We start from the raw sequence: 13,018 nt of genomic DNA, 5'->3' as shown, positions 1-13,018 counted from the left end.
AACTCTCTTCATTCCTGTTGAAATTGTGTTTATGTTTATGAATTTCAATGGCTTCCTTGTGTAATCTGACATGGTAATTGGATGTGTTGTCCAGCATTTCAGTGTCTTGGAATAAGATACTGTGTCCTGTTTGAGTTAGGCTATGTTCAGCCACTGCTGATTTTTCAGGTTGGCCAAGTCTGTAGTGTCTTCCATGTTCTTTTATTCTTGTCTGGATGCTACATTGTGTGGTCCCGATGTAAACTTGTCCACAACTGCAGGGTACGCGGTATACTCCTGCAGAAGTGAGGGGTCTCTTCTGTCTTTTGCTGATCGTAGTATCTGTTGTATTTTTCTGGTGGGTCTGAATACTGTTTGTAGGTTGTGTTTTTTCATAGGTTTTCCCATCTGACCAGGGATTCCTTTGATATATTTTCCTCAGTTGTTATACCTTTGGTTTAATTGCTCTTCTGATTTCATTCTTGGAGTACCCATTTGCTTGAAGTGCATGGTTTAGATGATTTAGTTCATCGTTGAGGAAGTGCAGTTCACATATCCATCTTGCATGGTCTGCTAATGTTTTGATTATGCCTCTTTTTTGCCGAGGGTGGTGATTGGAGTTTTTGTGTAAATAATGATCCGTGTGAGTTGGTTTTCTGTAGACCTTGTGACCTAATTGAAGGTTAGCTTTGCGGATGACCATGATATCTAGAAATGGGAGTTTACCCTCAATTTCTTTTTCCATGGTAAATTATATGTTTGGGTGGATGTTGTTGAGGTGGTCTCAAAACTCCATCAATTCTACCTCTCCATGGCTCCAAATGATAAAGGTATCTGTGTACTGGAACCAGAGTGTAGGCTTGTGGGTGCAGATTCTAAAGCTGTTTTTTCAAAAGGTCCCATGTAGAAGTTTGGCAACTCCAACCATCTCTTCATAGAATTCATTATCCCATTGGAAGTAACTGGTTGTCAAACAATGGTGAAATAAGGCTATGTCCTCCGGAAAAATCTGATTAAGAAGTGAGAGTGTGTCTTTTACTGGAACCTTGGTAAAAAGAGATGCCACATCAAAACTGACGAGTATGTCCTGTGGGTTGAGTTTCAGAGGACTGATTTGTTGATGAAATCTTAATGTATGTTATGGTTTTTCCGATGTGGTTCTGTAGAAGATTAGTCCTTGTATGGAAGTTCTTATCCAACAGATTCCAATCAGCCAGATACTTTTAGAAACGTCTGGGCTATATGGCTTCAACTACTGTGGTGGTTCCATATGCATGTTTATGTATGAGGCCATTACAAAATTGGTTCATAAGGAACTTTGACTCCAGTTCTGAGCTGCTGTAGAAAAAATTATCTATCCCAAGAGCCATTTTAAGATCCCTTGTCTGGTGGTCTACCGCTGACAACCTCCTCAGAGAAATCCCTCTAAGGGTGCAATCTCATGATGTGCATTTGTTTACAGACACTTCCCTCACTGGGTGGGGGGCTCATTGTCAGGGACTAAGAGCAAAAGGGTTATGGACTAGGAAAGAGTCCATCCTTTATATCAATCTCTCAGAGTTGAGGGCCATCAAACTTGCTTTTACTTCTTTTACAGAAATCATCAAGAGGACATGATATACTGGTAGTGATGGACAATGTCACTGCAAAATTCTACCTGATCAAAGAGACATGTGATCCCTCCGCCTGTGCAGAGAAGTCTTGCTCAGATGGCAGTGGGCAATAAGACACAAGGTGCAGCTGACAGCTGTTCACATAGCCAGTCTAGACAACACCCTAGCAGACAGCCTGAATGGGGACACAAATGTAGATCAAAAGTAGTCCATATCAAATCACTACCTGGCCCCAATTTTCAAAGAATGAGAGGTTCCCAAAATAGACTTCTTTGTGTCAGCAGACAAGAAAAAAATGTCACCTCTTCTGTTCCAGAGCAGACATGGGCAAGGGTTCACTGGGGGATGCCTTCTAGTGGTGATAGCATGGCCATATTTTTAATATCCCCCCCCCCACTTTTGGTATTCTGCACAAGGTAGTTTCGAAAACAAAAGCACACCATACCTCATGCATCCTTCTGGCCCTCTGCTGGCTCAGAAGAGCATAGTTCTCCACTCTGGAAACTAGCCAGAGAGAGACACATAGTACTCCCTCCAAAGGAAGATCTTCTACACGTAGGCCCCATTTGACGCCTGGCTAATCCTGCAGTACGGAACTTTTCAGAGAGAGCCAGTTTGGTGTAGTGGTTAAGAGTGTGGACTCTAATTTGGCAACGCCACCGGTGGAGCGGAGTGGTGATGCAGCAAAGCTCTATTGAAAACGAAGATACGCGAATCCGTAAGTTGACGTCCGAAATTTAAAGTGGCAAGCTCCCCCCCCTACTAGAGAAGCGGAGAAGGGAGGGCTCCATCCCCCCCGCTCCCCCTACGAGAGACTTTTTAAAGCGCAAAAAAACGGGGAGTAAAGCACAAGACGATACAAGCGCTTACCTCCTGGGTGGGATAGAAAAACAGAGAAAGGGAGTTATCCCGGAGAGGAGCGAAAAGGACTTTCCAAGTATAAACAATCCTGTAAAATGGCGGGGACAAGAAAAGCAACAGAAAAGCCTCTGAAGAAGACAGGCGGGACTTCCTGTCCTAGCCCCTCCACTGCTGGAACTGCTGTCAATCAAACAGACAGCGAACTTGCTCGCCATCTGCTGGCAGAACTGCAAAAAATAAATCACAAGCTTGACTCTATGGGAAATGCCTTTGGACTACAGCAGAAAAAAATGACAGAAACAGCTGAAAAAGTGGATGATATTGCCAAGAAATGCCTGGTATCAGCAGAAGATGTGCAGACAGTTAAGAAAAAGGTCTGTAAAATTGAAAAACACCAAGAAAAGCAAGAAAATAAACTGTTAATGCTACAAATGGAAAAATCAAACCACACTCTCCGGTTCCAGGGTTGGAAAGAAGAAACTGGAGAGGACTTGAGAAGCACCCTGGCTGAAGCTTTAGCTCCACTGCTTGGCAACGAAGCGGAAAAAATAAAAGAGGAGATGGACTTGGCCTACCGGGCCTACTCCAACTTTACGAGAAAAAATAAGTTGCCAGCTGAAGTGGTTGTAAAATTTACCAAACAGCGTCTCAGGGACCAAATTTTGAGGATTACATCAACGTCACCCCTGAAAATTGGAGACCAATCAATTAGAATTTTGAAAGATGTTCCATTTGAAATCAGAATGAAAAGAAAGGAATATAAGGGATTGACCACTTTCTTACAAAAACACCAAACGGGATATAAATGGCTGATACCCGAAGGGCTGATGTTCAAGTTCAAAGACAAAAGGGAAAAAATTGATTCCATCTTTAAGACTCAAGAATTTTTGAAAAGGCATGCCAGTAAAGAAGAGGGAGCAGAACTAGCCAAGTGGATGTCAACACTAAGCGTGGACGACAGCAGCTCAGAGGGAGAGGTGAAAGACGATGAAGTTGAAGGAGCGACTGGATTAAAATACAATTTGAGAGACAAAAGAGGAAAGGACCCCAAAGTTTGATTTTTTTTTCCGGACTATACTTGGAAGAAAACCACCTCAGAAGGACATTACTAACAAATTGAACACTTTGTCTAACATTGATTAATAGAAGGACGTCTGAAGATGGACATTATGGACTTAGAGCTTTGAGTACTAACAGAATAATTCACTAATACAAATAACACCACTCACCCTTTTCTTTATCCCGCTATATACCCACCCTTTTTTTCTTGAATTTAAAAGAGATATCTCTCCTTTTTAGGAGGGAATAAATCTTATTCAAAAAAAAAAAGTGTGTGGACTCTAATTTGGGAGAACTGGGTTTAATTTCCCACTCCTCCACATGCAGCTGCTGATGTGACCTTGGGTCAGTCACAAGTCTTTCAGAACTGTTCTCTCATGAGCAGTTCTCAAGAGAGCGCTCTCTGTCCCGCCGACCTATAACACACCTAAGTAGAGCTGAGATTTGGTTAATAATAACCCACCCCAATGGTTTCAGTATTTCCAGTTAAGGTCTGCCCTCAGGAGTATTACATGGAGAATGTAACCAAAATTTGATTTATTCGATTTCTACCCCGCCCTCCTGGCCTAGAAATGATACTTGTTTTCCTATCCTGCTGTTTACTAAAAGGGGCCCTGATGTATTCGCTTCAGTTTACAGCCTACTTACTCAGCCGCACAATGAACTACCAGTGACACGGGCTATGACTTATGAATGCTTATGCCACAGCAGTCTTTGCTGGCTGGTGTGGATATGGATACAGAAAGAATAATATAACCCAGGGATCCCCAACATGGTGCTCGTGGGTGTCATAGTGTCCACCAAGAGTATTTAGAAAGTGGTTAGAGATCTGATTGACTGTGCAGATTTTTAGGAAGTTGCCACCACAGCGCAAGTATCACGGCATGATCGATGGTAAGCTGTGCTTATGCAAGTAAATATTTTTAAACGATATGTTCATTTAAAAACACATCCTGTCTCAACACAGCTTCTGTCTGAAATGTTGAAGAGTTGCTATTAGAATTACGTGTAACCTCACTCCCTGCTCTAGCAAGCAGCCGTTTTGTGACTGCAGACACCACTGTATCCAAAGGTGTCCACAAGGGCCAATATGTTGGGGATTCCCAATATACTGTCATACTTCTGCAGCAGCCATCACAGCCCACACTAGCCTGATCTTGTCAGAGCTCACAGTCAGCACTGGGACAGGAGACCAAGAAGGATGAGGGCTGCTCTGCAGAGGAAGGTAATGGCAAAACCACCTCTGCTTACCTTTTGCCTTGTAAATGGCACATTTCACTTTATACTTCTGCTCTTGAAACTATTTCCATACCTAACAATCCCCCCCCCACTGCATTATGTCTGATGGTCCAAATTCAAACTGTGTGAACTAAAATCAATTTGTAAACTCCAGTTGGTGCAGAATGCCACGGCTCAGCTGTTATTGGGAGCTAAACAGAGCATGCATATTAGCCCATTCTGCAGGCACCATTGGCAGCCTCTCCCCCATGCTCTGCCATGACAGCTTCGTTCATCAGAGCAGGGCCTTCTGCAGGTGCCAAACTTCAAATGAGCAAAATCAACAATGCCCATACATGTGCCTTCTCCATTGTGGCCCCCACCTTATGGAATGGCCACCTGAGAGCCAGTTTGGTGTAGTGGTTAAGTGTGCAAACTCTAATCTGGAAGATCCGGGTTAGATTCCCCACTCCTCCACTTGCAGCTACTGGATGACCTCGGGCAAGCCATAGTTCTGTCAGAGCTGTTCTTGAAAGAGCTCTCTCAACCTCACCTACCTCATGGGGTGACTGTTGTGGGGAGGGGAAGGAGTTTGTAAGCTGCTCTGAGACTCCAAGTGAAGGGTGGGGTATAAATCCAATCTCTTCTTTTGAGGAGGAGGAGGTAATGAAGGCTCCCACTGTACCAGTTTTTTGCACATTATGCATCTGAATTATTCAAGAGGGATTTTTTACACAGGCAATAGAGTTGCACTGTACTAAATGTTTCAAAAAGGTACCTGTATAAATTATTAGGGACTGTGGACTATATAGTACTGTGCATAGGTTACTGTAAGTAGGATCCTACTATGTAATTTTTGCATCATTTAATGTATCACGTTAATAGTGACGCTTTGCTTCAGTTCTATGTTTAGACATTTGGTTGGGTCTACAACCCTAATTCTTATTGCATTTTTCATTGTATATCCCATCCTGTTGATTGCACTGACTCACTCTGTGTAATCTACATCGAGGCCAAGTGAGAAAGATGGACTATAAGTAAAAAAAACCAAAACCCTGCATTTGAATCTGAAGCTGGGTGTGCTGGTAAACTGATCATTTTGGCTTCTTTTGGAAAAAATAGTTTAACAGAACATATAATCTTATTGTGCAGGGGTGGCCAAACTGCGGCTCGTGAACCACAGGCGGCTCTTTCACACATACTGTGCGGCTCCCGGAAGGGTGGCTGGGGAAGTGAAGGGGAGGCATGCTTCCCCGATTGGTCTTCCCTTTCCCAGCCAGTGTTCCTCTCCCTGGGTAGGCTTGAGGTGGAGGGGGAACAGAGAAAGAAAGCAACTTTAACTTCAAATGCGTTCTCAAAGCACACCCCCCAGCCAGCTTGGAGAAAGCATTTGTCTCTTTAAATATCATTATCAATAGCTGTTTTTACCCCTTTTGTTTTATTTCTGGCAGTCTTATTTAATGTTAATAAAAGCAAGTTTGCATACTTTCCACTAAAAACGTGTGTGTGATATTTGTTCATGTCTTGTGGCTTTTGAACCATCGGATGTGTCTTCTGTGTGGCTCTTATGTTAAAGCAAGTTCGGCCACCCCTGTCATAGTGGATCTACTTGCTCTCGCAGAATAACTGCAAATCAAAAACAATGAGCCACATTTATTATTTAGATCACTGGTGTGCAACAGAAATAAAAAGGGAAGCGCAATGCACTGGCATTCTGCAAGGAGACCACCAAGAAAGAAACAGGTTTCCTAATGACTTTAACATGACCATACCCAACTGGACATTTCCTTCCCTCCATAACACTAAAGGCTCTGACCTTGTAGAACAGTTTGCCAGAGGTCAGGAAAGCTCCCATTCTCCTGGCATTCCTCAAACTATGCAAAACCGAACTATTTAAGAGGGCTTTTTCTGCACAGGTAATAGGGTTGCACTGCAAAAAAGGTTTTACAAATTTGCTTGGGGAAATGATTAGGCACTGTAGTCGACACTGCTGTGTACATCTTATTGTAAGTAGGAGTCTCTGTAATTTCTGTACCGCTTAATGTGTTATGTGTGAATACTTTATTGCCATGCTTCAGTTCTTTCTGGTTGTTCCGGACTTCTAAAATCGTACTGCATTGGTTACTGAATTTCCCACATTGTCCACTCTACTATGTGCAATCTACCTGGAGTCCCTGTGAGAAAAGCGGACTACAAATAACGTAATTTTGTTAAAAAAATTAAAAGGTACCACAGCCTTGTCTTTTTAGCATCCAGGCAGGCATTAGAACAGAAGCATGTTTAGTGCCCTACAGCAAAGGGGATACACGCCTTTCAACAGCAGTAAATGAATGCGTCAGCAAAAGCCGCTCTACATAATTCGCACAGCTAAATAAATAAAAATCTCAATTTCTGTACTGGCCAATTCGCCTAAATAACTCAGGCTTCCACTAGGTTTGGCAACGGAGACCACCCATCACTTCGTCCATGCTGGGGTAAAATCGTTTTTAACTATCTAAAGTGGCTGAAAATCGCTGCTCAGCGAGGAAAGAAGTGCCTCAATAATAGTATGGGTCCGATTAGTCTAGCCGTTCCTCTATCGGCACGATCCACCGGAGGGCTGTCAGAAGGGAAACAAAAGAGGGCTTCCAAATTCTAAGGAGCTGAACCCCAAATAAGACCACCTTCTCCCCTGAGGCGTAGGAACAAAACACCCAACACACATTTAAGTGGCGTGGCGCTGAGCTGGGCATCTCTTTTCTCCGCGCGAAAGATGTCCCCTCGTTCTACCAAAAGCTGCAGCGATGCTTCCGAGGCTACGACGACAGCACGCTCGTTCGCCACCCCCCCATAACCTCCTTTACACTGGACCTTGCCTTACAGCCACTCGATATAGTTCCCAGGGCGTGACTACGGCCTATTACACGGCCCAACTACCCTCCCGTTAGTCAGAACGGGAAAATGGCGACTCGCCTCCTTTCCCTCACTGACGCGCAGGCGACTCAGGCGACGTGATACAAAATGGCGGCCTCGGAGGCCCTGAACCTAGCATAGGAGAGACTTTGTATGGCGCGGAGGCGGGACCCGCGGCTAACAACCAATAAACAATGGAACCGGGGCCTAGGCTGTCCAATGGCCAGGATGGGCAGTTTATAGTTTTTCGGACGGCCCAATCGTGCCGTATACTGGTGCTGGTTGCGGGGCCCCACCCGCACGACTGTGGGCGGCGTTGGGGAATAGGCGGGCGGGCGCTGAGACGGCCGTTTCCTGTCCTGGTGCATGGTGGTCGGACGGAGGAATTGTTGGAAAATTTCTCGGCGAGGTTCGTATATAAATGTGTTTTTACCCAGTGTGCCTTATTCTACCCGCCGCCATCTCCGGCTGGGATGGCTTCGCTGGCGGGCGCGGCCTGGCCTAGCCCGTCCGCGGCGCTGCTCGATGAGGGAGAAGCGAAAGAAAAGGGGGGAGGGAGGCTGCGCCCGCGCCGCTGATTCACATTAATAATAAAAGACGAGGCGGCGTCGTAGCCGCCGCCTGCCCCCCCTCCCGCTTCCCCTTCGATATTCCCGCCTTCTAGGCCTCAGCGGTTCACGCCGTTTTCTCGCACGATGCGGTCGGGCGCAGACAACCGCCGCATTAAAATAGCAATTGAACAGCTTGGGGAGGCCAGACGGAGCGTGGAGCATCGCAGGCTGTTGTGGGGTTGTTTTTTTTGGGGGGGGGTTTGAAGCGTCGCTCGGCGGCTCTTCAGCGGCGGCTGCGTCACTGCAAAGGGCTCCTTTCGCCGTGGCGCTGAGCAGCCTGAGAGGAAACCCTCGCCGCAGCCAGGGGGTTTTTTGCCTTTGCCCTCTCCAGAGCTCAGCCCCGAGCGCCCGCCGCGCTCCCTCCGTGGCCAGCCTCGTGTGTCTAGCCCGCTCGGGACCGGGCGCCGGTGGCCAAGCCCCGCAAGCGGCCGCAGGGCTTGCTTTGGCGAGATCCTTTTTTCTTTTCTTTTTTAATTTAAATAAACGATTTTATTAGAAGATAAGTCAAGTATACATAAACAAGATTACTGTTTAAACGACAATACAGACTGTCAGTGCAAGTTCATTGAACACAATGCCATCTATAAACTTATCAGTAGGAACAGCTTATTACGGTGACCTTGTCCCTTTCTTGTTGTTTTCCACTTGCTCCACTAGAGTAGTAAGGTATCATAAATCCAGATATATTTTAGAAGGACCTTAAAAGTATTTTATGAGGGTGCTCGAACCATAAAAAATCCTCATAGATGTATCCAATCTGCATAGCTAGAATTTGCTGGTAAAACATCGTTTTCTGTAAAGATCCTTAAAACGACAGTTTAGGTCAGGAGGAGCGGGGGGCGACGCACGTGGAATCGGGCCCCAGAGCCGCTCTAGTCCGCCATCCCGCTCCTCACTGTCGCCAACCCACAGTATCCCGCAGAGGTCCACTGCCTCTGCACATGGAGGCTCTGTTTGATCGCGAAGAATAACAGCAGCCAGGGGACTTGGTTATCCCGTCTGCTTGTTGACTCTTGTGTTTGTAGGCTCGTTCCCTGCCATTCACAGCTCTTGCCAAATGCTTTAATCCCGTCTCAGCTATACTTGCCCGGTTACTTCCGTATTTTTTGACAGCACTAGTCATCCTGGCAACTGACCCCCTCACCCTGTCTCTGCGTATACGTATGTCAGGTTTGGGGAAAACTTTTTCAGTGTATCTGAAGAAGTATGCATGCACACTGAAAGCTTATACCCAGAATTAAACTTGATTGGTCTTAAAGGTGGCCCATGGAGGATTACTCCAGATCTAACACATAGGATTGTTATTGAGGCTATCAGTTGACTACAGAAAAGTAGATAATGTTTTTTGGTTGATTAATCTCTTAAGCGTATGTACATTTAACCACGCTTGGTCTGAAAAAAGTGGTTTATTAGATTAACATTTGTTGCAGTAGGTACTAACATAGAAAAAACATTTCTCCCTCTGTGTGAGTGAAGGCAGGATGCCTATTCTAACATAATTCTTTAAAATTTTGTGAGTACTTTTATTAAAGTCTGCTGCTTAATTAGGGACACCCATTTACTTGATCAAAGCGATTTTGATCACTTAAGCAAATCTATTAATTGATGTTTGGGGGCCTACACTTACTTATTCCACTGCTGTTATTTCTTAAGCTTTTCTCCATTCATTGTTCTTGTCTATCCATGTTGAATTGCTGCTGCCAAAGCTGCTCATTTCTGGCAAGGACTGATTTTGAAGACTGAGATGGTATCTAACATGCTATAGAGTGCCCTGTACTACCACCCTTTAAAAAGACAATCCAGTCTTAGGTATTTTTCTGGAAAAACCCAGGTAACAGTGTAATCCTAAGCATTCACAGCATTCTAAGTCAATCAGTGTTCCATTTCCCAACTGGTTTATTGAAACTCAAAATATTTCTCAAACGGACAGCCTGCCACCTCCTTTCAGGTGACAGAAGTAGAATTTTTTTTCCTGAGCTCTGTTGAGTCCTTGAATGACAAAGCTATCTATCTGGAGACGAACTTCTAACCAGTGAGGAAACATTAATTGCTATTAAAGGACCAAATTAATGGCCTTTTATCAAAGCCCCAACAGCCATCAGGTGTCCAGTGTAGACAAACACCATACTAGGATCCATTCACAGTGAACAGACAATGGTTATGATACTTAAGATAGCTATGTTTTAAGGTTATCATAAGACAAAAACTTTTTGAATAGGTTTTTGAATACATTTGACTATATTCCATGGGACGGAGACAGCACTGGTCGCTCTTACTGATCGGGGTGGCTCAGCAGTATTGTTGTTGGACCTGTTGGTGGCGTTCGACATGGTCGACCATCAGTTACTGCTTCATCGCCTTGCCGACATGGGAATTCAGGGGCTTGCCCTGCAGTGGCTTGCTTCCTTTCTCCAAGGTCGGGGACAAAGGGTGGCACTAGGGGAACAGCAGTCCACGCACCCGCTGGAGTGCCCCAAGGGGCAGTGCTGTCCACGATGCTGTTCAACATCTTTATGTGCCCCTTGCCAGGAGGTATGGGCTGGGGTGCCATCAGTACGCCGATGACACTCAGCTCTATCTGATGTCCAGTTGGCTTAGGCTGAGCCAGCTGAAGCTGAATCCGACAAAGACGGAGGTCCTGTGCGTGAGTTGGAGCGGTTTGGGAGGAGGGACCCTACTCCTGACCTTCGGCGGGGCGCCATTGGTGCCAGTGCCGGAGGTTAGGAGTTTGGGAATGCTCCTGGATTCCTCCTTAACAATGGAGGCCCAGGTGGCAGCCACTGCCAGGTCAGCCTTTTATCATCTTCAGCTGACCAGGCAGTTGGTTCCCTTCCTCAACCGCAGCGACTTAGCTACGGTGATCCATGCGATGGTCACCTCAAGACTAGACTACTGTAACTCTCTCTACATGGGGCTGCCCCTGTTGCAATTTCGGAAGCTGCAGGTAGTGCAGAATGCCGCGGCCAGGCTTTTGATGGGCTTTCCCAGATGGGAGCACATCCAGCCTGTGCTGAAGGTGCTGCACTGGCTGCCAATAGTATACCGAATTCACTTCAGGGTGCTGGTGTTTACATTTAAAGCCCTATATGGCCAGGGTCCGACATACCTGAGGGACCACCTTTCCCCATATATGCCCCAGAGAGCACTGAGGTCGGGATCCCAGAACCGACTGACTTCCGGGCCCCAAGGATGCCAGGCTCGCCACCACTAGGGCCAGGGCTTTCTTGGTGGCGGCTCCGTACTGGTGGAACAAGCTCCTGGAGGAGATCAGGGCCCTGCGGGATCTTGTGCAGTTCCGCAGGGTCTGCAAGACGGAGCTCTTCCACCAGGCTTTCAACTAGGAGCCGTCCCCACTACTACCAACGAGCTGTTCCGTAGTTTTAACATCTGGCCTCCACCACTGTGCTCAGGAAGACCATTGAGTGGTAAACTGGTTGTATTTCCAGCTTGCCATCTTATGTACCCAATGTATCAGCACTAGCACTTTATGAGTTTATGTTTTACTGTATTTGAAATTTTAAACTGTTTTTATGTGAATTAATGGTCATTATAGACCAATTACGTAAGCCGCTCTGAGCCTGCTCGCGGGGAGGGTGGGGTATAAAATAAATAAATAATAAATACAGTTCTTAAATGCAGTTGCATCTCAACACAGTGTAAGCATGCTTCTATAGAGGGAAGTGTCACTAAAATCAAATTTATGGTTGATTCCGTGCTGTTAGTTGGAAGGAGTGGAAAAACCACTCTTTATTTCATGCAAGAAAAAATAGTGTCAGCCTTCTCATGAAGCTACCCTTGAATAGTGTCCTGAAGCTAAATGTTGTATCGTAATAAAACGCCTCCACATCAGTCTCTAGGTTAGCTTTATTATTCTCAGTCACACAGTATAAAATACACCTGCAACTTGCAATCACTTCCACTTCCTACTCCTGACCAGTGTTCCCTCTTAGCTCAGTAAGGATGGCTCCAGAGCAAACTAGTTGATGCAGTAGCCAAATCGCTCGCATAGAACTTTAATTCCAGTAGCTCACAAAGTAGAATTTTTGCTCACAAGACTCCGCAGCTTACAGGGAACATTGCTCCTGACATATACAGTCCTCTTAAAGAAACACACACAGCATCTGGATATCCCAAGTGATGGCTTGGATTGGTCTCCTTCTGCACAGGCCCATCCTCATTTTTAATCACTGGTAACAAAGGAGAACCCTCTGATTCAAAACTCACTTCATTCCCACTAGAATATGCAGGTACCAAATAAGAAGCATTCTATACACGGTCATCTTAAAAGTTCTAAGGTTTTTCTCTGCACTGAATAACGCGACCCGCTGCAATTGCACCACTTGGGAACAGTGACCATAATGAGTTCAACATTTGTATAAATAGGGAGTTGCCCAAAAAGACCGACACAACCACTTTTAACTTTAAAAGGGGTAACTTCTCTGATATGAGGGGACATGTAAGGAAGAAACTGAAAGGAAAAGTAGAAAGGGTCAAAACCATTGGGGAAGCTTGGAGACTATTTAAAACTACGATCCTAGATCTATCCTTCAAACTTCTATTAAACCGCTCAGTTTCTCCATTGCCTTGTGGATAACACACTGATGACCTCCTATGTATAATATTCCGTTCCACAAGAAGAGTTTCAAATTCCAAAGAAGTAAATTGGGCACTGTAACGATTCCTTGTTTCTGTGTGTGTGTGTCTCTTTAAAAGTTTGGTTGCATGGCTGTAATAGATAGACTAGAGTGATTGAGAGAAGCAAGTGTGGTATGATTGGTGGTTGAC

At 45.3% G+C, this 13,018-nt stretch overlaps 1 protein-coding gene across 1 annotated transcript in view; it reads left to right on the top strand.

Moving 5' to 3' along the window:
• The first annotated feature begins 7,981 nt into the window (after positions 1 to 7,981).
• Positions 7,982 to 13,018, top strand: part of ZNF143 (zinc finger protein 143) — a 46,558-nt gene continuing 41,521 nt past the window's right edge. Inside the window, exon 1 of the mRNA XM_015410359.1 lies at positions 7,982 to 8,031. The gene's annotated coding sequence lies outside the window, so the exon portion shown is untranslated. The remainder of the gene's footprint in view (positions 8,032 to 13,018) is intronic.

Source organism: Gekko japonicus, unplaced genomic scaffold, assembly GCF_001447785.1.
Source record: "Gekko japonicus isolate JY-2015 unplaced genomic scaffold, Gekko_japonicus_V1.1 scaffold1697, whole genome shotgun sequence".
Lineage (NCBI taxonomy): Eukaryota > Metazoa > Chordata > Lepidosauria > Squamata > Gekkonidae > Gekko > Gekko japonicus.
The sequence above is the reverse complement of the archived record's forward strand: the minus strand, read 5'-3'. Positions and strand labels throughout refer to the sequence as shown.